A 22589-nucleotide genomic window follows, 5' to 3' on the forward strand; every position below is an offset into this window, starting at 1 on the left:
GCTGTAATTAGGCATGCAGACCTCCAACCTCAGACAGCAGTCCTCGCAAATGATCTATGTAGGAAATGTCCGCAAAAGAGCTTGGGCCCAAGATTACAATGCCTTTGGCGGTGGTGTTACATGATTCACTGGCGGCAGTCTATAGTGGCGGTATGTGCATTGTTTCCCTCGCCACAGCCGCTACAGGCCCCAGTGTCCCCCAAGTCCTCTTGATTGTGCCCCTACAATGGCCAGGAGTCTGGGGAACTCACATCACCCCAAAACAAGAACACTGCGTGGAGTCACCCATGGCAAAGAGCCTGTGTGCCTTACCTGTTATGTGGACGCAGATGCCTCTTCTTTCGATTCCCCCGTGTGGTAAAGTGCCCATCTTCCGAATCAGGCGCCAGCCTCCCGCAGGCAGGTTCTGTCCAGCCTGCGCTGTCTCTGCAAGGGCAGGAGACCACTGCAGCACGTCCAGATGGTTGGGCCATCACAGGGGTGGGGACAGAAGGTCCGCACCCCTCGCCAGCACAGCCCGTTTAGGGATAACAAGTGCAAGTCAGTCCGATGTCCGCTCGCTGAGACTCTCAGTCTCACCGTTCCAAATAGGGTCGGGGAACGGGGGAAGAGTCGAGTCTCGAGATGCCGCCGGACTGGACAGAGGTGTTCTCTGTGATAATCGTCGGTGGCGCGTTGGTTACTATAATATTGTTCTTTATTCTCACAATGAGAATGATGACGACGCACGCACTCTCTGGCGCCGAGAGCGCGTGACCACCACCGTCGTGACGCGCTTAGCAGCAGGTGCAGTTGCGCACTGCGCACAGCGCGCGGGGGCTGTCCCAGGGCCATCACGTCATTGGTAGTGCTAAGATTGACGGCCCTGGGACCCAAAGTGCTGGCTGACTGGGCAAGTGAAACGAAACTAGTATTATTAGTAAAACAACAACGGCGCTGCCAACCATTGCTAGCCGTGGTGAGTCGGAGCCGGAGGCCGCCAAATCCTGCCAGGGGGCCGCCAGTGCCACGAACGGATCCTCGTTGTGGCGGCCCCTGGGGTTTGGCGGCCCTGTGCAGGTGCACACTTTGCACATGCCTAAGGCCGGCCCTGAGGGCGGTAAAGAACCCCGCAACCGGAGCTTTCGCCACTTGATTGGAGACACGCCAGAGGAAAGGGTGACCCAGCGGGGGATCACTCCCTGCTTAGTGACTGGCACTTGGCTCCGAGACCGACGCGCAGTGAAGGAAGAGAGAGCTGGGGGCGGAGCCGGGCATAGGGCCTGAAGAGATCGGGTTGGAGAGGCAAAAGAGGGTCAAAAACGACCTGAGGCTGGGTGAGTGACTGCTGCCCCGGAGCAGGTTGGCAGGGTAGACGGGTGACAGATACCGGGACAAGGGATTATGCTGGGCCATGCAGTCATATTTGTTAGAGCCCTGATCCAGGTGGACCCTTTGCACCACAGAACAGAGAAGGCAGCACGCACAACAGCAACCATAACTGCTGCTCACGCAGCGGAAATCGCACCACAAGCTCCAGCAACGAGGGGGTGAGGAACTACACTCGCTGGGAGATTAGTGAAGCCTCGCTGGGGCAAGTGGACACGGGTGCTGGTCACCCTATCACGGGGAGCAGTGCTATCCCTCACTACTACCACTGTACACAGCACGTGGTTGGTGCCCGCACTGGAGCACTGCCCCCCTGCCTGACCTGGACTATCGGGCGCACGAGAAGTTATTGCACATCTAAATATGGGGAAAGTATCGAGGAAGAAGGGAAGTGTTGCCCAGGGTGCAGGGGGCACAGGGAATCAGACAGACGAGGAAGAGGAGCTGAATGAGACGGGAGGGGGTCCGACTTCCTCGAAGCCTCTGCTAGTGGACATAATGCAAGGTATTAAGACCTCCAGGGAAGTGTTGGAAGGGAAAATAGATGCCATTGGCACGGATTTGGGCCTGTTGAAAGACGACCACCATAAATTAAAGGAACAAGTCGGAGCCTCTGAGAAGATATTGGTCGACCTCCCGGCCACAGTGTCTGTGTTACAAACGACACTCGCAGAGCTGGAGGCCAAGGTTAAAATACTGGAAGTTTGGGACGATGATAGCGAAGGAATGTCACACAGAAATAGTATACGGGTCGTTGGAGTGCCGGAGAGGGCGGAAGGAGGGAACATGGTGTCTTTTATGGAGGACTGGCTCCTTGCGGAAGTGGCCCCGGAGGGACTATCATCCTTCTACACGCTGGAAAGAGCACACAGAGTGCCGGCCAGACTGCCCATACCGGGGGCGCCTCCCGGCCGATAGTAGCGTGCCTGTTGCACTTCAGAGATAGAGAACACATTCTGCAACGAGCTCGTAAGAATCAAAACCTACAGATTGACAATAGCAAAGTAATGATATTCCTGGACTTTACTAGGGAAGTCCAACGCAACAGGGCGTCGTTCCTGGCTGTCAAAAAAAGACTTTGCTAATTGCAACTCCCTTATGCCATGCTCTTCCCGGCGTGACTCCGAGTGGTTGATCCAAAAGGGGCAAAGTTTTTCAACACGCCGCAAGAGGCCTGGGACTGGTTAGACACCAGGCCGTCCCGCGAACGACAGGTCTCAACTTCGGAAAATTCCCAACAGGACACCAGCAATAATAAAATCGGGTCCAGAACCCCCTCCCCAAGAGAGTTCAGCTTAGAGCGACGCAGAGCGCTGCAAGCTGTGGTGGAACACAGTCAAAATGTTCGCAGTCCTGAATCAAGCAAAAGTGGAACAGAGAGAGGCCGAGCTGAAGGATCCTCTATGCATAGTGATAACGATGACTTGGACATGGAAATGCCAGTAGTTATGCCACAAACAGCAAATCACATTGTCTGAGAAGATTCTGTGGAATGAGGACCTGAAGAGGGCACCCACCACGCGAATCAGCAACCTGGGTTGAGGAGCTATGGAAGCTGCCAGGGTCGGATAATTGCAGATAACAATTTTGGGGCTACCTATCCAGGCTGAATATCAGGGGGGCGGGTAGACGGGGCTCCGGACTTCGAAGGTTGAGCCGCGCTCAGGATTCCAAATGTTTAGATTAAGTTTATATGGGAACTAGTTTTAGAGTGCCTATCCTGGGGAGGGGGAGTTGGGGAGTTTACATGGTTAAAGGGTTGTTAGGGTGAACCAGGCATGACACAATGGAGAATTTAGCAGGGAAAGAGAACCATATCATGCAATGGCTTCCCCCCCATGGAAATAAATGTATATTCAGGAATATTCAGAGAATGAATTCCATGCTGAGATGTCACAAAATTCATGCATACTTGATTCGGAGGGGGGTTCAAATTGCACTTCTCCAGGAGACTCACATAGTGGAAAAGGAAGGGTTGGCGCTGCAGCATCGCTGGAGAGGGCACGTATTTTACACTAATTATTCAGCATTTGCCCAGGAGTATTTATCCGGGTGATAGCGGATGTGCTGTTTCAATGTACGGGCCTGGTTACAGACCTGGAAGGGAGGTATGTAGTGGTGAATGGGCAGTTAGATGGTAGAGCCATAGTGATCGAGAGTCTGTACAATCCCAATTCGGAGCAAACTGCCTACCTGACGCAGCTATCTGGGAAATTGGCATCAATACTGACAGGTTCAGTGATATTAGGGGGGATTTTAATTCTATCACTGATGTAGATCTTGATTGCTCACATCCGCCACTTCTTGATGCACCAATACACAAGATAGCAGAGGCGAGGCGACATTGGCAGCAAAGGTGGGGGTTGGGGGACACATGGAGGACTCAGCACCCGGCTACTAGAGATTACTCCTTTTTCTCAGCTTTAAACGACTTACATGTCCGGCTGCACACTATCCTGTGTTCCTGGACGTGCATGAAGTAGTACACACCAGTGAATACCTCACCGGAACAATCTCTGACCACAATCCAATATTGCTCGGAATTAGCTGGTCACAGGAAAGGCACAAAATACCCACATGGCACTTGCAACCCGACCTGTTGGATGATCAGGTCTTACCCGAGACGGTGGGTAATGCTATTGAACAGTACTTTCAGAACAATGCTAAAACAGCAACAAACTCGCTAGGTGAGTGGGATGCGTTTATGGCGGTCATCCGAGGGTGGTGCATATCGGAGACGATGGGGGTGCGTAAGGTGCTATTGCAGGATATACAAAGTGTGGATCAAAAACTCTGAGACTTAGAGCGGGAAAGACCTGAAAGGGCGGACAAGCAAGAGGAGGTCTTATCGGCCAGGGAAGCAGTAGCAGCAGAAGTTGAGAGTCTACGCTGCTTCGATTACAAACAATACATCACTAGAGCTCACACTGAAAGAGACAAGTCTGGTGCCTTGATGCCCTGGCTGGCTAATCCGGCTAGACAAGGATCGGTGATTCTCGAACTAAGGGAACAAAATGGAGAAGTATGTTTTGGGAAACAAGGAATTAACAACTTGTTTTATGATTTTTACATGGACCTATATAGGAGTAGGATAGAGTCAGAGGGCAAAGCCCTATATGCGTTCCTGGGAGAGGCAGTATTGCCAGTATTGGAGGAGGACATAGCGAGTCTTCTGGGCCATGAAGTGGAGCTGGGCAAGGTGAAAGTGGCTATTAAAAGCATGGCCAGAAATAAAACACCAGGAACGGATGGGCTGCCATCAAAATTCTACTTAGCTTTCAGCAAGCTTTTAGCGCCAAGGCTCTATAATGAAGTGAAGCGAGTGGGGCATTTCCCGGTCAAAACGCGGGAAGCAATAATAATCCCACTTATTAAGCCTGGGAAATTGGCCTGGGACATCTCGGTTTACCAGCCCCTCTCCATGCTTAACTTGGACTACAAGATTCTAAGTCGTATATTGGCCACCCGGCTCCTCCCCCATAGGACAACCTTAATCCACAGCGATCAGGTGGGGATTATCCCCACCAGAAACACTGCTATAAATGTTCGGCTGCTCCTTCGGGTCCTGGAAGCAGACTCTTACCAGAAAGAGGAAGCTGTTGTCTTTTCGGTGGACATTGAAAAGGCATTCGATAGCCTTGAATGGCCCTATCTGTTCCGAGTGATGTGTAAATTCGGAATAGGGTTAGAATTTGTGAAATGGACGGCTCTTTTGTACACTGACTCCACTGCCAGGGTTAGAACCGGGGGGCTCATTTCGGATGCTTGCAGAGTTGGCCGAGGGGTGCCAGCTTTCCCCCCTTTTGTTTGCCCTGGCCATGGAGCCGCTAGCGGCTCGAGCCAGAACGGGACAGCATTATCAAGGCCTAAACGTAGATAGGTGAATCCATTACATCGCACTTAATGCCTATGATTTATTAATGTTCCTGGCAGACTCGAGAGAAGCATTGTCGGGAGCAAAGGAGTTGCTCCGAGAGCTAGGTGAAATGGCAGGGCCTGTCTTTTCCCTGGATGTACCATGTTACAACGCATACCATTACAACTACCTACCATTACAACGCTACCATTACAACGCATACCATTACAACGCATAGCGCTTAGAGGTGCTGGATAGTGGTAAGTATAATTTACTATTCCAACTCCAGTCCCCGTGGACACTAGGGAAGGTGTTGGATAGTAAATTAAACTTATTCCCTATCCTAGAGCGCCCCCCAGCGCAATGCGTTGTAATGGTATGCGTTGTAAAAGTTGCGTTGTAATAGTAGGTAGTTGTAAAAGTTGCGTTGTAACAGGTGTATACCCTTTTCCCTACAATAGGGAATAGATGGGCCCGCAATAAACGGATGGGGTGAGATGGGGGGACCGTTGCTTGATGTACCTCGGTGCACAAATTTATCACACCCCGGAAGACCTATTGGAGGGTAACATCGGGAGACCCATAAGAGGGGTGAAGAGCAGCTTCGACTTTTGGGGAACTCTCCCACTTTTGGTGATTGGCCGAGTAGCTCTTCTTAAAATGATTATTACGTTAATGAGACTGCTGTTTTACTTTGGGGTGTTGCCGGTCTGAGTTCCGGCGAAATTTTTTGCCCAGCTCAAGTTACTGGTCTCTGGCTTTTTATGGGGGACTGGAAGGCGCAGAGTAGCTCTGGGAGTGCTCATGAGGCCAAGATTGCAGTAGCAATGGTTCACCAGATGGATAGCAGGCAGACTCAGGGGGTGGAAGAGCCGCGCGATGATCTCCCGCCACTGAGACAGCTGTCCCAAATTGTGCTAAAGCTCCCCAAGCAACTTAACACTTTGCCTATGGAAGTACGAACGGCGCGCATGTGTTGGAATAGGAGTTTGAGGCAGGCGAGGATTAAGTGCACATATGCCTCAGAAATCCCTTTGCTGCTTTGCAAGGCATTACCTCATGGAGGAACCTGTCGGGGTTGGAAACTTGGGGAGACCTGCGGATTCAAACACTAGGGGACTTATTTGAGGAAGGCACCATGATTCCATTCCAGGACCTTCAGGCGAGATATGGCTTACCCGAGGGTGACTTCCTCCTACACTCAGCGCTCACTGCGGCTGTACGAAAGCACTGGGGGAGGGCTGTTTGAACCCCAGTTGTCAATGGGGTGCCAATACGTGGTGATGGCGGCGGGGACATTTAAGGCGGTTACATGTTTATACAGGCGTATGACCCAAGAAGCGATGTTACCTTTGACAGCACTGAGACAAAAATGAGAGGCAGACTTAGGGGAAGACATCCCAGACAAAACTTGGGGGGGAACTAGTGGAAAGGGCATGAACAAGCACCAGGGATGCCAGATTCCAGCCAGTAAACTTCTATGTCCTACACAGAGCGTATCTCACCCCAGCAAAGATTAACGAATATCTTGAGACTCAATCGGCGGTCTATCCGCCATGCTTTGAGGAGCAGATCGGACCCTGTGAGGACCCTGACTGTGAGGACCCTGACTAACCTGACAAAAACTATCTGTGTGAGAAACGGTGCATTAGGAGGATCGGTCCCCGTGATGTGCTTATGTAATTTTGAGGAAGTGTGTAAAGAAACTAAAAGTGCAGTTATATTTGCCTTGTTCTGCTTTATGACCTAGCCCAGTGTCAAAGTGCGTGTGGAGTTAGAATAGTAAATATACACTTCATTATGGTCACTGGCACTGCTTTTGTGTTATTCCTGTGTGTGTACCTTATAGGATATTATATGTATTCAATTTGTGTGTGTACTTGAAAAGCTTTAAATCAAATTGAGAATAAAAATGATGTACAATATTTTCTGTAAAACAAACTGAATTATGTATTTTTGTGTATGTATTTTTTGAAACCACTTGGATCTATTGTGACACTTAAGCGCAATATACTGAGGCGAGATTTTCTGCCACATTATTTATTTAGGCAGGCGTTGTCTTGTTTGCTAATATGGTCTTTATACCCCTGTATTCCCTGCCTTTTTACGGTTTTGACCAGGGGCTCTGTAATTTTTTTGATGATCACACAATGGTAGTGTACCTTCTCACATGCACACACGGCCCCATACACTGCCTGCGTGTCTTCGCTGATAGCTTCTGTCTGTCTGTCCACAACACTCACACTGTATTGCTGCACCCAGATGGAGCATCTTTTCTATGGTTTAAGTAGATCTTGAAATCCCACTCTACAGCTATGCTTTTACGGACAGTAATGCTGACTTGCTGTATTACAGCTTCTCTTGTCATTGCACAAACACAACCTGCACGTGGAATTAAATAGCAGTCTGAAGGGACCAGGTGAAGCAAAGAACATCAAGAACAATCACACAGGGGCTGCCTCAGGAGTCTTTGCGGCGGGGCCCTGGGAGGAAAGGGACAGGGCTCTATGAAGGTGGGGCTGGTGTAGAGTCACTTTAGCAAAGGGCCAACAGTTGTCAGGACTGCGGGGGTCCAGAAGCGCTCGAGCCAGAAAGCAACAGTAGAGGCTAAACATATACCTGGCGCCGGGCTTCACCTCCGGATCCTGTCAGCCTAGGTCAGCTCATTGCTGATTGGCCTGGACTGCCTGCAAATATGTGACGCACAGAAGAGAAAACCGCATCTAAATATTCTTTCTACTTGCACGTGTGATACTATTGAGAGTACGTACGTGTTGCTTCGGTGTAATGTCAAAACTGTGAAGGGTCTGATTCAAAGCACCAATAAAAACGTAGCATGATTCCAAAGCTCATATACCACGTCACGTGTGTTTTATCCCGGAAATGGATTTTGAATTAAAATTGATGGAAAACATTAAGAGGGAACCCCTTGTAAATCAAGCACTCCATGAATTGCTGTGTTACAAGACTACCTGAGGGATACACCCAGGGGCGTGGGTGACTGCGAGAGAGCGATGACGTCTACATGTACATTCCAAAGTGTATTATTTAAACTGATCTTAGTTTAGGGCGCAAATGTTATAATGTGGCGAGCAACAAGCTGAGCTGCTGGCGTGCGCGTCGGTGTGTGCTTGAAAGAGGGAGGTGAGACAGCATGGACCTGGGCATTTTTGCCCAAGGCAGTAAAAAACCGAGGGGCTGCGCTGCTTCTGGTAAAAGAAGGGGCTGCCCTCCGGTTCAGTTCGTTCTGTAACACATGTAGCTTCAAGCTATTTGGCCACGGTGCACCGACTCTTGTAAGTGATGTCAGCAGATCCAGTGGCTGCGAACACACACACACCGTAGACCGCGGTGCACTCCAGACACAGATGCGCTGGCTGCACAAGGAAGACACAAGCGGTGATCAGAGGCACAGCGAAGCACTGTGTGAGCGCAGACACACAGACGCAGTGACCGTCACCGGGGGCACGGTGTGTGGGGCAGTGTCTGCGTGCGAGGGGAGGCACTGTCTGAGGAACTTGTCTCCTGGTGCACTACCGGCGGGGCCCGCGAGTCCGGCGCTGGAGAGGGCGCGCTGCCGCCTGCGGTGTGTGTGAGCGGTCCGTGTGTGATTGCTTGTTGTGTGTCCGTGAGCAGCAGAGCCTCCACCGGCCTCAGGCCTGGAACGGAAGTGTGTGGAGCCGGAGCCCGTCCAGAGGGAGGCGGGGGAGCGCGGCCGGGCCCGGGCAGAGGAGGAGGAGGAGGAAGCAGCAGCCGCCGAGGCCTCCAGTCCCCGCCTCCGCCGGACGAGAGGGAGCGCAGCCAGGCGGCAGCAGGCGGCGGGCACTGGGCGCGGCGGGGTCACGGGCGCACGGAGCTCCCTGGGGCGGGGTCGGGCTCCGGTGAGGCTGGGCCGGGCCTGCGGCAGTGGAGGAGCATCGCCGCCGCAGCCGCTGGGGAAGGAGGGCGCTCTAGCGGTCTGGGCGCTGCTCGCCGTCGGCCTCGGTCTTGCATTGGGCCGCGCTGCCCCAGCGCCGCTGCTGCCGAGCCCCGTCTTCCGGCCCCGCTGCATTTTTAATGTCTTTGAACCCTCCTCCGAGTGGTTCTTGTTAGTGGCGCCTGGCCTGCTCCGGGGGAGTTTCTCGGACCTGGAAGTGGCGTTCAGCGGAGACACGGAACTTTCTGGTGGGCGCGTCTGAATGACAACTTTGTTGGGAAGCGGGTTTTGTTTGGTGCTCACATACAGTGGATTTCCCCGGCCTGGATTCACGGGGCTGAAACCTCCCAGTAACTTGAGATCGTGTCGTAAGGCAGCCGGCCTGGTGGGCCCCCAGTGCAGGGAGGGGCACGGATTACTTGCTGGGGCAGTGAAGCCCAACAGATGAAGGGACTGCAGCCGGAAACCAGAGGTAAGGCTGGCTGCATGTCACCCGCCCGGCACTGGGGTTTCTTGTCTGGGTTTCTTGTCGGTGACTGCTCCGCCTCCCTGCCCTGGAGTTGCTCCTCTCGGGGCGCAGGCGGAGGGGACCCCGCTGGCACTGAAGGGGCTCCAGTCCTGTGTACACAAACTTCTTTGTTCACAGGATCCCGGGCAGGGGCGCTGTGTTTCGAGGCACCTCTTGTCACACTTTCACCAACAGGCTCTAACTGTCCTCACACACCAGGCCGAGCTGGAAAGTAGCGCTGTGGTGTAAGAAAGGACGCAGCAAGTGTGTGCGGCGCAAACATTGGCTTCTTTCGTTTACTTCCCCATCACGGGGAGAGGAGCTTGCTCTTGTGTTCCCTCTCTCGCCCGTAGGTCTTATTTATTTTATTTATTTATTAATGCGATTTTATATAGCGCGAACTGTACCTGAAGGTGTCAGAGCGCTTTACATAAGAACCAGTTGAAAAACATAAGGATTTAGGATTACATGAGTTACATACAGGATACAAACAGAAAACATTGCAAATGTACAAGATGTAAAGTCACACGAGGAGATACAAATGGATATACTCTGAGTCACATAGGAATTGTAGATAGTACAAAGGTCTACTGCATGTACTAGTGATTAGAGTTATCTCTATATACATAGGGAAGGGATATGACTGGATATACTCTAAGAGTCACATAGGAATGGTAGATGGTACAAAGGTCTACTGCCTATACTAGTGACTAGAGTTATCCCTATATACATATATATACATACATAGTAGATTTCCTCAGGCAGAGTTCCATTAAGTGGGGTCGGAGGGGGGACGTAGTCACAACACCAAGGGAGGGTGGGAGAGATTCGAGGGTATGGAGAAAAGGCAAAACAGAGAGGGGAAGAAACATTTGAGGATCCTCAAGGGGAAAAGAGGGAAAAGGGTAAAAGACGGGGTGTTGGTGCAGGTGAGAAGTGCATAGAACTAGTACAACTTTAAATAGTGAAAGCGTGTATAACGCGAACCCCCAGCCACACAATGCTGAACACGGAGTAAACTTTTCAACACATATTTTCTGATTTAATAGTACAACGATTTACTTGATCAAACACTAGCCAATGTCAGTTGAAATTGGAGGAGGTTTTGGACATGAGGGTGTCGTTAAAATGAGGATGCTCGGGTGACATTAGACCACAAAACTGCCAGTTTGATGCATTTTCCTGGTACTGCTGTCTCTGGATGAGCTGTTATTTCTTTGTCGTTCCTTGTTTACCTGAAGTCCCAGCTGCTGTGCAAAGGCCGCAGATACCCCCTCTGTATAGCGCAGATGCCCCCTCTGTATATCACAGATACCCCCTCTGTATATTACAGATACCCCCTCTGTATAGCGCAGATACCCCCTCTGTATAGCTCAGGTGTCCCTCTGTATATATAGCTCAGGTGTTCCTCGGTATAGCTCGCAGATACCCCCTCTGTATAGCTCACAGATACCCCCTCTGTATAACACGCTATACCCCATCTTTATAGCTCGCAGATACCCCATCTTTATAGCTCGCAGATACCCCATCTGTATAGCTCGCAGATACCCCATCTGTATAGCTCGCAGATACTTTCGGTATAGCGCAGATACCCCCTCGGTATAGCGCAGATACCCCCTCGGTATAGCGCAGATACCCCCTCGGTATAGCGCAGATACCCCCTCTGTATAGCACAGGTGCCCCTCTGTATAACGCAGATACCCCCTCTGTGTAGGGCGCAGATACCCCCTCTGTATAGCACAGGTGCCCCTCTGTATAGCGCAGGTACCCCCTCTGCGTGGCGCGCAGATGCCCCTTTATATAGCCAGATTCCCCTCTGTATAGCGCAGATGCTCCCCTGTACAGCGTCTCAGTTGAGGCGCACACCCGGTCCGCTGGAGGCGGTGCAGATGTCAGTACTGGTCACTGGTCACTTCACCGTGGGTAGACGCTAAACTAGTCCTGGAGAGAGAGGTCGATACAGGCTCTATACACAGACCGACCCTTCTGGCGCACGGCGAATTTGAACATGATGCAGAGAAGGGATTGGGGGGTCTGTACTTCTGGGGTGGGCTCCAGTTCGAGCCTGGAGCTGCAGCCCCACTGGTGGTCTCCACTGCGGTTCTCTCGTGGGCACCCTCCGCTGCGCCCGCGGCTTCGTGAACCCACCGGGGCCACCGTCCCAGGGCCTTGTGTCCCCGCTCTCGTGACGTCACACGGCGCTGCTGCCAGCAGGGATGTGTGTGTGTGGCACACCTCACCTCCAGACAGCAGCAGGGAGAGTCACCCTCTAGCAGCGTTCTGCCCCACGACAGGGCTGCCTGAGCACGGCATTGCCGTTTATCCCCCCCCCCCTCCGGGTACGCTTGCAGCTTTCCTGTACGAGATTAGTGGAGTGCATTACATATTTTATATTTCTTAATTCTAGTGTGTACTATTGAATGTATATACATGCAATACGGTGAGAACGTGTAGATGTGTTTTTTAATCAGTGATGGTAAATTATGGCATACGGCTTGTGCGTGCCACACCTGTCATTCACCTTTTCACAAGTGCAGATTTAAGTGGCGTGTTGGCACCTCATTTGTTTAGCAGTGCATATGTTGAGTGTTGAAGCTTGGAAGCTGCTGCATTGTAAGATTAACCCTGCGAACTAAACTGCTTTCCTCGATTCTAGGAAGCTGAAAATGTAAACACTTGTTTCTGGTCACGTGACTCGGTTGTATTTCCTTGTAACTGGCTGTTGCGTGTGGACAAAGGGAGTGTGACCTCGGGCTCTGATGATTCCTCATGTTTACTTTCTCAGCCAAATAAATGCGCTCTCTGCCCGCAACGCACGATTCTTTCCTTTAGTGCCACGCACCACCCCCAGGCGAGGCTTGAGGAAAGCCTCATAGCCTAGGAAGTTGGCTTCGTGAGTTCTCTGAGAGGTCACACATGGCAGAGCCCCTCCTCCCATGTGCAGCTTGTTGTAGGAAGCACAGGCCTGATACATACAGGGCACACAGCACACCCCGACCATGCCAGTTGCAAGAAATCTTGGTTCCATACATCACCAGAATACCGACTTTTATTTTAGTAGGTTTAATTTTAAGCCCAGTTCCTCTCGTGTGGAATTAAGGTTTTTTTGCTGTCCCTGGATGAGCTGATAGTTAAAGGGTTGATTTATTTGTGTTATCTCGCATTCCTTGAGGGCTGTCACTGTTTCACTACTCAGCTGTAGAAGTCGGATCTTCTGTCGGTCATATCGCGATGGCCTGCTGATGTGTGTTCGTCCGTCTGTTCCACCCTGCTGCCAGAATAGAGGGGGTGGTGAGTTTTTGTCTTACTCGGGCCTTTTGTTGGATTTAAAGTATGGCACTTGGTAGCAGCCAGGGACTCCGTGTGGTTGACTGGTCCCTTTGTGTTACTTTGAACTAATTCCCTCTAGCATCTGCCGGCTGCCAAGAGCCGAAGTTGGAAATGTGCGAAAACATGAACGCTGTATTTTTGTGTGTTTTTTTCCCCACTGTAAACGCAAGTTAGAGAACACTAATCATTTGTAAAACCAAATTTCACGAAGAGGCACAGATTAGTTACCCTTTTGTTTTTTCTTTGTATTCAGGGGTCACCCACTTAAGGTGCATGAGTAATCGTCTTGTACAGCCAGCGGTGTACCCTGAGCTGGCCAGCCCCAGAGTGCAGTAATGCGAGCTGATGTGCTAGAGAGAAGCTCCTGGCATGTTTGTATTTTTTTTGCCCTGAATTGTAAATCAAACAGTTGTTTGATCCGACGCATGGGCCATTGCTTTTGTTTTCACTGCTGACTACTTAAGTCAAAGTCAAATTACTTTATTCGTATTTCATTTTTGAAAAACATAAAAGCACAGATAAAAATAAGTTTCCTGGGAAATAAATAAGGCAGTACATATAATTACAAGGGAAAAAAGCTACACTCTTACTTGATTTACATCCTAATTGTCTTTCTTAATCTGATCACACATTTTAAGTAGTAACTTGCTACAAGTCCCACTGTCAATTCTGACTACTTAAGTCACTTGAACTCCCCTGGCTGGCGTCACACACCTGGACTCTGGTAGCAAGCTGTTTACCTGGGCGCAAGCAAAGGAGCGGGTTCCAAAGCGCCTGCGCGTTGTTCACGCTCTCCTTCGTCAGTAGACGTGACTGCCATTGGTTGCCATCACCCTTAATCGAAAGTTGATGTGAGGTGACAGCGCTGGCACTCTCGATGCTCTTGTGGGTTCAGTTGTAGTGCCACGCAGAGCTAGTCTAGAGGCTCACTTAACTGCAGGTACCTTTTTGCAGCTGTGTGTGAACACATTTATAATCAGTTAAGTCAATCTTTATTTGAGTATTTAAAAGTAATCATTAGAGATCAGCGTAAAAATACATATGTTACAAAAAAGTGGTAGAATAAATATATATCTTATTAAATAAAAGTTGATTTATGCAAACTAACTACTGGTTTTAAAAAGCATCCCACAGATTAGTATTTTTTTACATTGTTTAACATAAGAAGAAAACAAAATGCTGATCTGCATTTCTCTAAACTGTAGTTCTTCAATACAGGAATTAAAACCAGCGTGTGAGGTTGGTAAAATGTACAGAAAAACAAAGTGCAGCAACGTCTGTGGTGAGGATTCGTCACGGACAAACAAGGTCGGGTTTTGACTCCTATTGGCCCAATGGGAAACTGAGAAGACACCATATGGTTCCCACTCCAAATCTGGTCAACAACGATCTATCCAAGAGGTTAAACTTATAACCATAATTAAATACGACTTGGCCCCATAGAATAGATCTCAGGACTGCATAGTGGCATAAGAATATTTTTTTGAAGTTCTCGGCCTCTCTGATGCAATTTGTACCCAGTCCAAAGTTGTCTTTGACCCATTTGCCATCCCATGGATGATAAAGGGTAGGGTCTCATGAAGCCCTCGCCTGTGCATGAAGTGTAGATATTACAATGATCAGGACCAAGAGTTAAGATGAGTATATGGGTTAGAAAGGTGTGAGACCGATAGTTTAGTGACATTTTCTTTTTGTTTTTAAATATATTTTTATTTTGTATTTGAGAACAATACAGAAGGAGATATTGCATAAGTTATGTAACCAACATAGAAAGCTATTCCTTCGATAGGATAAAAAAAGAGTAGAAATAATAAACTATTTGTCCCCACCCACCCCCTCCCAAGACACGAAACAGAATGTATCCAGTTGTTTACAAATCTCTGCACCCCAGTTTGTGTGGCAAAATGGCTTGTAACAATATATTCCTTTATTCCAGGGCGTATCTGGTCCTTCTCACCTACTTTTCTCAAACCGCTCCTAAGAATAGTGGTGTAGCCATCTGCTCCAGATACTGCAATTGTTTTTTAGAAAAAACACCAGGTGATGGACCGAATGTGGATCAATGTCACACATTCAACCCAGTCCAAAGATCTGGGCCCAAATCCATCGTTTTTTTGCACTCCACACCACCCTGGGTTAGACAATGGCGATATGCAAATCAGCTCTGACCCTGTGCCCCATGGGAACAGTCCAGTCCGAACTACAAAAGCCATGTCCTTCCCAGAACGGAATCAAGCATCCGAGGACCGGACCGGTTTCGAGGTAACACCTCTCATCAGCCCGGCTAGCTTGACTCCAAGTGGTGTGGAGTGCCTGGGACCCACGTCTGGGCATCCCCAGCGCACTTATGGCGGCAATTGCAAAAACAACAGGTGATGGACCGAATGTGGATCAATGTCACACATTCAACCCAGTCCAAAGATCTGGGCCCAAATCCATCGTTTTTTTGCACTCCACACCACCCTGGGTTAGACAATGGCGATATGCAAATCAGCTCTGACCCTGTGCCCCATGGGAACAGTCCAGTCCGAACTACAAAAGCCATGTCCTTCCCAGAACGGAATCAAGCATCCGAGGACCGGACCGGTTTCGAGGTAACACCTCTCATCAGCCCGGCTAGCTTGACTCCAAGTGGTGTGGAGTGCCTGGGACCCACGTCTGGGCATCCCCAGCGCACTTATGGCGGCAATTGCAAAAACAACAGGTGATGGACTGAATGTGGATCAATGTCACACATTCAACCCAGTCCAAAGATCTGGGCCCAAATCCATCGTTTTTTTGCACTCCACACCACCCTGGGTTAGACAATGGCGATATGCAAATCAGCTCTGACCCTGTGCCCCATGGGAACAGTCCAGTCCGAACTACAAAAGCCATGTCCTTCCCAGAACGGAATCAAGCATCCGAGGACCGGACCGGTTTCGAGGTAACACCTCTCATCAGCCCGGCTAGCTTGACTTCAAGTGGTGTGGAGTGCCTGGGACCCATGTCTGGGCATCCCCAGCGCACTTATGGCGGCAATTGCAAAAACAACAGGTGATGGACCGAATGTGGATCAATGTCACACATTCAACCCAGTCCAAAGATCTGGGCCCAAATCCATCGTTTTTTTGCACTCCACACCACCCTGGGTTAGACAATGGCGATATGCAAATCAGCTCTGACCCTGTGCCCCATGGGAACAGTCCAGTCCGAACTACAAAAGCCATGTCCTTCCCAGAACGGAATCAAGCATCCGAGGACCGGACCGGTTTCGAGGTAACACCTCTCATCAGCCCGGCTAGCTTGACTCCAAGTGGTGTGGAGTGCCTGGGACCCACGTCTGGGCATCCCCAGCGCACTTATGGCGGCAATTGCAAAAAAAACAGGTGATGGACCGAATGTGGATCAATGTCACACATTCAACCCAGTCCAAAGATCTGGGCCCAAATCCATCGTTTTTTTTTTTTCCCACATTCGGTCCATCAACTGTTGTTTTTGCAAATACCGCTATAAGTGTACTGGGGATGCCCAGACGTGGGTCCCAGGCACTCCACACCACTGGAGTCAAGCTAGCCGGGCTGATGAGAGGTGTTACCTCGAAACCGGTCCGGTCCTCGGATGCTTGATTCCGTTCTGGGAAGGACATGGCTTTTGTAGTTCGGACTGGACTGTTCCCATGGGGCAAAGGGTCAGAGCTGATTTGCATATCGCCATTGTCTAACCTGGGGTGGTGTGGAGTGCAAAAAACAAAACAAAAAAAAAACGATGGATTAGGACCCAGATCTTTTGACTGGGTTGAATGTGTGACATTGATCCACATTCGGTCCATCAACTGTTGTATTTGCAAATACCGCAATTGTTTTTTAGGGCATCTCCGTGAGGCATGGGTGGTTTTTTCAGCCATCATAGACATATCCATACCCCTTTTCTATTCATGTTTAGCCGGGCATTGATTTACCCCCAAATATCTTGCAATATCCCTTTTGGCAACTACAAGGCCAAGCCCACAAAGCAACAGCTGGGCACGTGGTAAATCAATATAATTCGGAATTCCCAGTATAAGGAATTTGGGGTCCAAAGAAAGTTCAGCTGAGAGTATACGACCCAGTTCCCGTACAATATCCCCCCCCAATAATCCTGAATAAGGGATCAGCCCCAAACCGTATGGAAGAAGGTACCCTCTTCTCTTTTACATCTTATACAATACAGGGTCGGCGCCCGCCTCATCGCATGCAATGGCATCTATCATAATATACTCTGTCAAATTGTGAATTGAACTTGTCGGACTCTGGCCTTAATTGCAACTTGCTGTGGGTGCATCAGGGCGGCCTCCCAGTCAATGTTTTTAAGCATTGCCACATCCTATTTCCCCTTAAGATATGTAGATTATCAGGCATATTGTTGTTGAGAGTTTTATACGTTAGAGAAATCACTTTTTATCCAAAATCCTCCGCCAGGAGCCCTCCTTCCAATGGGGCATAGTCCAGAATACTCTCCCTGGGGAGACCCTCAGCCCTCCAAGCATGCTGTATTTGTGCATATTTTAGGAATTGGGTAAAACTCCTTCCATGATCTCGCTGGAGTGAGGAAACCCGCATGATCCCCCACCCCCCTCAACAAAGTCTCTCACCATGTATACCCCAATCAGGTCCCATGCCTCACATCCCTGTAATTTTTTCTTCTCAGGGAGCCACCTCCCAACCCACAGAGGTGTTTCTCTAGTAAGTTTCCCGTGCCACCCTATGCCCTCCTGGCCTTGTCCCATGCCATTAGTGCCACTTGTGTGGCTGGGAGGAGATGCCCCCGTATAAATAGTGGAGACAAGATCCACCGCCTCACTGAGCACGCTCCAACCTCAATGTTGAATGATCCAAGGGGCAAACATCCAGTTGTTCATATTAATAAGGTGCGCTGCTCAATAGTAGGCTTGCATGTCTGGGAGTGCAAGTACGCCATTATATTGATTGTGGTGTAACATTTCAGGGCAATTCTGGGGTGTTTACCATCCCACAGTAGGGTTCACATATCACTATTGAGCAGCTGGAAGGTCTCAGGTGGGATCTTATAATAGGTATTCTGCAGGACATAAAGCAGTTTGAGCAAGGAAATCATTTTAAACAAGGCTGCCCTTCTTATCAATGTATGGGGCAACCATCTCCATCTTGCCATGTCTTCTCTACAAGTTCGCACCACCCTCCAAAAATTATGTGCGTAGCAGGTTTCCATTTCTGGTGTCATAAATAAACCCATGTAATTGAAACCATGGGTAGCGAGGGGGGTTCAAGCGGCGTGGGAGTGGGGGTATCTCCAGCCCCTGCTCTGGGAGGAAAAGGACTGACTTATCCCAATTAATGCTGTAGCCAGAGCAGCTCCATTTTCCTCAAAGTAGGAAGGTCTAGGGGCGAGACAGGGAAGCAGGATATCATCTGCGTAAAGCGAGAAATTTTCTTCAATCCTGGATTCTCCCTTAATTTTAAAGCCTCTGATCCTAGGGTGGTTACGTACAGTGCAGGCTAGTGGCTCAAGGGTGAGAGAAAAAAGAAAAGGGGACAGAGGGCATCCCTGCCTAGTGTTTCTACCGATAGGGATGCCCTCTGCTGACAATACCCCATTAACGTGAACCATTGCCGATGGGGTTTGATATAGCTTGATCCATCTCCTGTAGTGGGAACCAAAACCGAATTTAAGAAGGGTACCATCAAGAAAAGGTCAATGTACTGCACTGAATGCCTTTTCTGATCGGGTGCATCAAAACATGTAGATCTGAACGACCCTTTATTTCGTTCAACCAGTTGTGTGTTCTAAGAAGATTAGATTGGGTCGATCTCTCAGGCATGAAGCCCGGTTGATCCCTATGTATTAAAAGTGTAATGATCTGTAGAAGTCTGGAGGCCAGTATATTATCCATGATTTTGGCTTTCATGTTGAGTAAAGATATCAGGTGATATGAGTCGCAGCGTCCAATAGGCTTGCCATCTTTGAGGTTTACCACTATTACTGTCCGCCTAAGGTCTGAGGGAAGGGCACCCTGTGTTTTGTGACATTTTGAAGAGGAATCGAGATGCAAAAAAGAGTGAGTTGACATTTGGGGAAGATTATTCGTTCTGTTTTGCAGGTGTATGTTAAAAGTTGCAGTGTCGTAAAAAGGTGTTCAAAATATTCATAATTTTCTTTTGCTCTTTTATGTTGTTGCTGTTGTGAAGCCTAGCTCCAAGAAGCATGGAACTGACTGCTTTAGAGAACGCTTTTTATTTTCATCGAAGCGGCGTCTCGACCATGAGTTGCTATACTTTTGTTAGTTGGACTTCAGGGTTCAGTTAACCCTATTTACAAAAGCCAGGATGTGACTGAGATGGGCCATGCTGTGTGTCTTGCATGAGACTGCATGATGGACAATGTTATTTACATTCTACACCTCCCTTGAATATTACCTGCTCTCGTTCTCATCGCGGTGTAAACATGTAATTAATAAAAAACCAGGAGCTACATGAACACTTGTGTCTAATAAAGGGATGTTTGTATGCTTTTGGGATTTAAAGAGTGCAAACCTAGCTAGGGCGCTGCAGAGCGCTGCACAGGGAACATTCCACCCAAGAAGGGACCATCATGGGGGAAGGTCCATGGTCTCTGGGTCCTTTCTTCTGCCTCTGTTATTGCCTGTACGTTATAATGAAATAAATAAAATAAATACAACATAAATATAAACATTCTGGGGGTTAGTAGGCAGCTCACCAGGGAGGAGCTACTACCCATCCTCAAAAATAGAAAATGCAGCCAGCTGTCCCCAGTGTGACCTGTGCAGAGGGGGTGGAGGGACAGCGCCTCTGGAGACCGCCACGGATGCTTCACTCATAGTGAGAGGCTGCACGCGCCAGGCAGACTGCTGTTACATAAGCTTGTCTGAGTCTCTCCCGAGGAGATTAATATCTGGTCAGATTTCCTCCAATTTGTTAACTACTTTGTGAATGGAACCCCTTTAGCAACGTCTGTGTCCTTATCTATAGGAAGCGGTAGCATTTGGCCTGGTATGGACATAGGATGTCAAGAAACGTCTGTGTCTAGGCCCCGAGTGTTCTATTTCAGTCGTTTAGATGTTGACACACCATTCAAAGCTCTGCATTTGGGTTATTAATCTCGTTTCTGAGCAGTGTAATCTCCTTAACATTTACACACTGTATTTGTTTTCTATTCACAACCCGAATACTGCAATTAAAATTCAGCAAAAAATTAGCAAGAAAGCGAGTCATTTTTAATCAAAACTCTCAAAAATTAAAAGAAGCATTCCCCAGCGTCTTGTTACAAGTTTTACCATGAGCTGAAAAAGTCCCTGGTACCCTTTATCGCAATGCATTTGCCAATTATTTTTATTTTGTCACTTCTTGAGCTGGAAGCCCCTAGCTAGACGTCATGTTTATCCTCCTGTTTCCCCGGTGACTTTCACCTTTTGGAACAGTTTTTCTCCCATTCTCGGCTCTAGAACTTTCAGCAGCATTTTATTTTTTAAGAATTAACTAACTTAAACGGGGTTTTGAACTGCAGAGAGCCCCATCTTGGCAGTAAACCGCTTTTACTGTCCAAATGATGGTCTTTTCCCGGCAGCGCGGTCTGTGCCGCTGCCTGGCTTACATTGTATCGCTTTTTAATAACTTTGATAGGTTTCTATATTTTGGGAGGTTAGAAAATATCAAAAGAGACTAAATATCGGTTTTTGTAAGGTTGGAATCCGGGGTGCGCGTGCAGAAACATGTTAAAAAGTGGCAGACGCTGACCTCTGCAGCCTTGCTGCCAGGAACCAGCAGTGCCAGTTTAAAAGAGAGCTATTTATGGCCCAGAGAGGACATTTATGTGGTGAAACTAGTAACCGGCCAGGATATGCGAGCACTGGTCGTCGGCGCGAGCAGATGTACCAGGGCGTTGAAAGGCGGCAGGCTGGGCAGACAACTCAAGAGCTCTCACTTGTGTATGCATGTGGGAAACTCTTGTGAGAAGTGCAGCCACACCTCGAAAGCTGATTGGCTATCAGTGTATGACTGACAGGAGCTCCTGCTTCTGGGGTTTGCCAGTGCAGGCCGGAAGCTCCACCCAGATGACTGGCTGCAATCACCCCAGAAGCAGAGGCGCCGGCTGTAAATCAAAGGCAATGGCGGTGAAATGGGCATAGGAAGGTCGCTGAAGTGTGCAGGCTCATGTGTACAAGGCTACATGTCATTTCTAAATAGTGCTTTTATAAGGTGTGCATGAATTATTAGCTGCTGGATTTTGGAACCCCACACAGGTCCCTTCCTCAGGTAGGTATTTTATACCGTGGACACCATGCACATGTAGGTTAATGTTTACAATTTTCCTTTATTCTAGTATTAATTTTTTGTCTCCCATTACAGATGGCTTAAAGCAAACAGTATTTGGGAAATACATCCCGTTTGGTTGCACCTCTTTTTATATCAAAATACATTCAATTTGAAGGTCTGTTTTATGTTTGTTTTTAATAACCTACAGTAAAAGGCCTTAAGCAAATCTAGGGTGGTAACTAGAAAGCCAGTCTTTTAAGAATTGGAAAGTTAAGAAAAATAAATTCTCTAATACAACATTACCTATTGTGTGAGTTTTTTTTAAAGTAGTATTCAATTTCGAGAAGGTCCCTAATAGTAAAAACAATCAGACTGGAGTCCACTTATTTTTAGTACCTTTTTTTAATTGCATTTTTCTATCAATCGTGGCGACCAGATAGGGCCCCAGTTATGTCCTCCGGGAGCCGCTTGTTACCACCTCAGACCCAGGATCGTAATCCAGTATCAAACTCCCTCAGTTCGACCTTATCACCCCGGTTGAGTTACACTTTTTGTGGTCAGAGAAAATACATTGGCCTTGGAGTGAGTGGATCACCTACATTTACAAAGACTATCTTTATGTGTCCGTCCGATTAAAAACCTGTTACCACCTCAAAATTATTTTCTGGGGTCATGATATTACAGTGCTAGGACACTGACCACAATTCATCATACAGCCCTCTGCTCGGATGGAGCCATTCGCGTTGCATTGGTAGCTACTAACTCACAACTAGTGGCAGCAATTGAAAAACAGCCAGTGCCACACAGAACACCACAGCTTTGGGGAGAGCAGCCCAAAGTGGGTCCCTGCACCCGTTCACCAGCATGAGGGGACCTAGTTCCCCCCAGTACAATCGGACTGTATGTGAGTCCTGTAGATACACACTGCCTCGCAGCCAGAGTTAAGATTATCTTATAGATCATTTTAATTGTGATAGTGCTGCGATGCCTCTGTCCAGTCAGACATCTGGTAATGGTGGCTCCACCGTAAAGCTTCGGAAGTTCATAAGGCCTGTCACTGTGTAAATAATCAACTCTGAAGTATGTACTGTGCTAGCGCAGAAGTGCTGAAGATTGTTTTTGTCCGACAGGCCTACAGTTTATTTTGGAACTGGGAGGGTGGGACATTGACAGCATTAGCCTGCAGCTTCCACCGGCAGAATCCCAACCTTAAGGTTTTGGATTGGATATCCATATAAGAATGAGAAACAAACTGGTCTCTCCACGGATGATGAATCTCCCCACAGTGTTGGTTATGCTTTAAGACTTATTCTCTCTTTTATGCTGCATTACCGCCATGAA

At 48.7% G+C, this 22589-nt stretch overlaps 1 protein-coding gene across 1 annotated transcript in view; it reads left to right on the forward strand.

The window, feature by feature from the left end:
- Positions 1-8991: 8991 nt before the first annotated feature.
- The window catches only part of ERBIN (erbb2 interacting protein), a 710182-nt gene continuing 696584 nt past the window's right edge, over positions 8992-22589 (forward strand). Inside the window, exon 1 of the mRNA XM_086963488.1 lies at positions 8992-9612. The gene's annotated coding sequence lies outside the window, so the exon portion shown is untranslated. The remainder of the gene's footprint in view (positions 9613-22589) is intronic.

This window comes from Lissotriton vulgaris, chromosome 3_1 (genome assembly GCF_964263255.1).
Source record: "Lissotriton vulgaris chromosome 3_1, aLisVul1.2, whole genome shotgun sequence".
Classification (NCBI taxonomy): Eukaryota; Metazoa; Chordata; class Amphibia; order Caudata; family Salamandridae; genus Lissotriton; species Lissotriton vulgaris.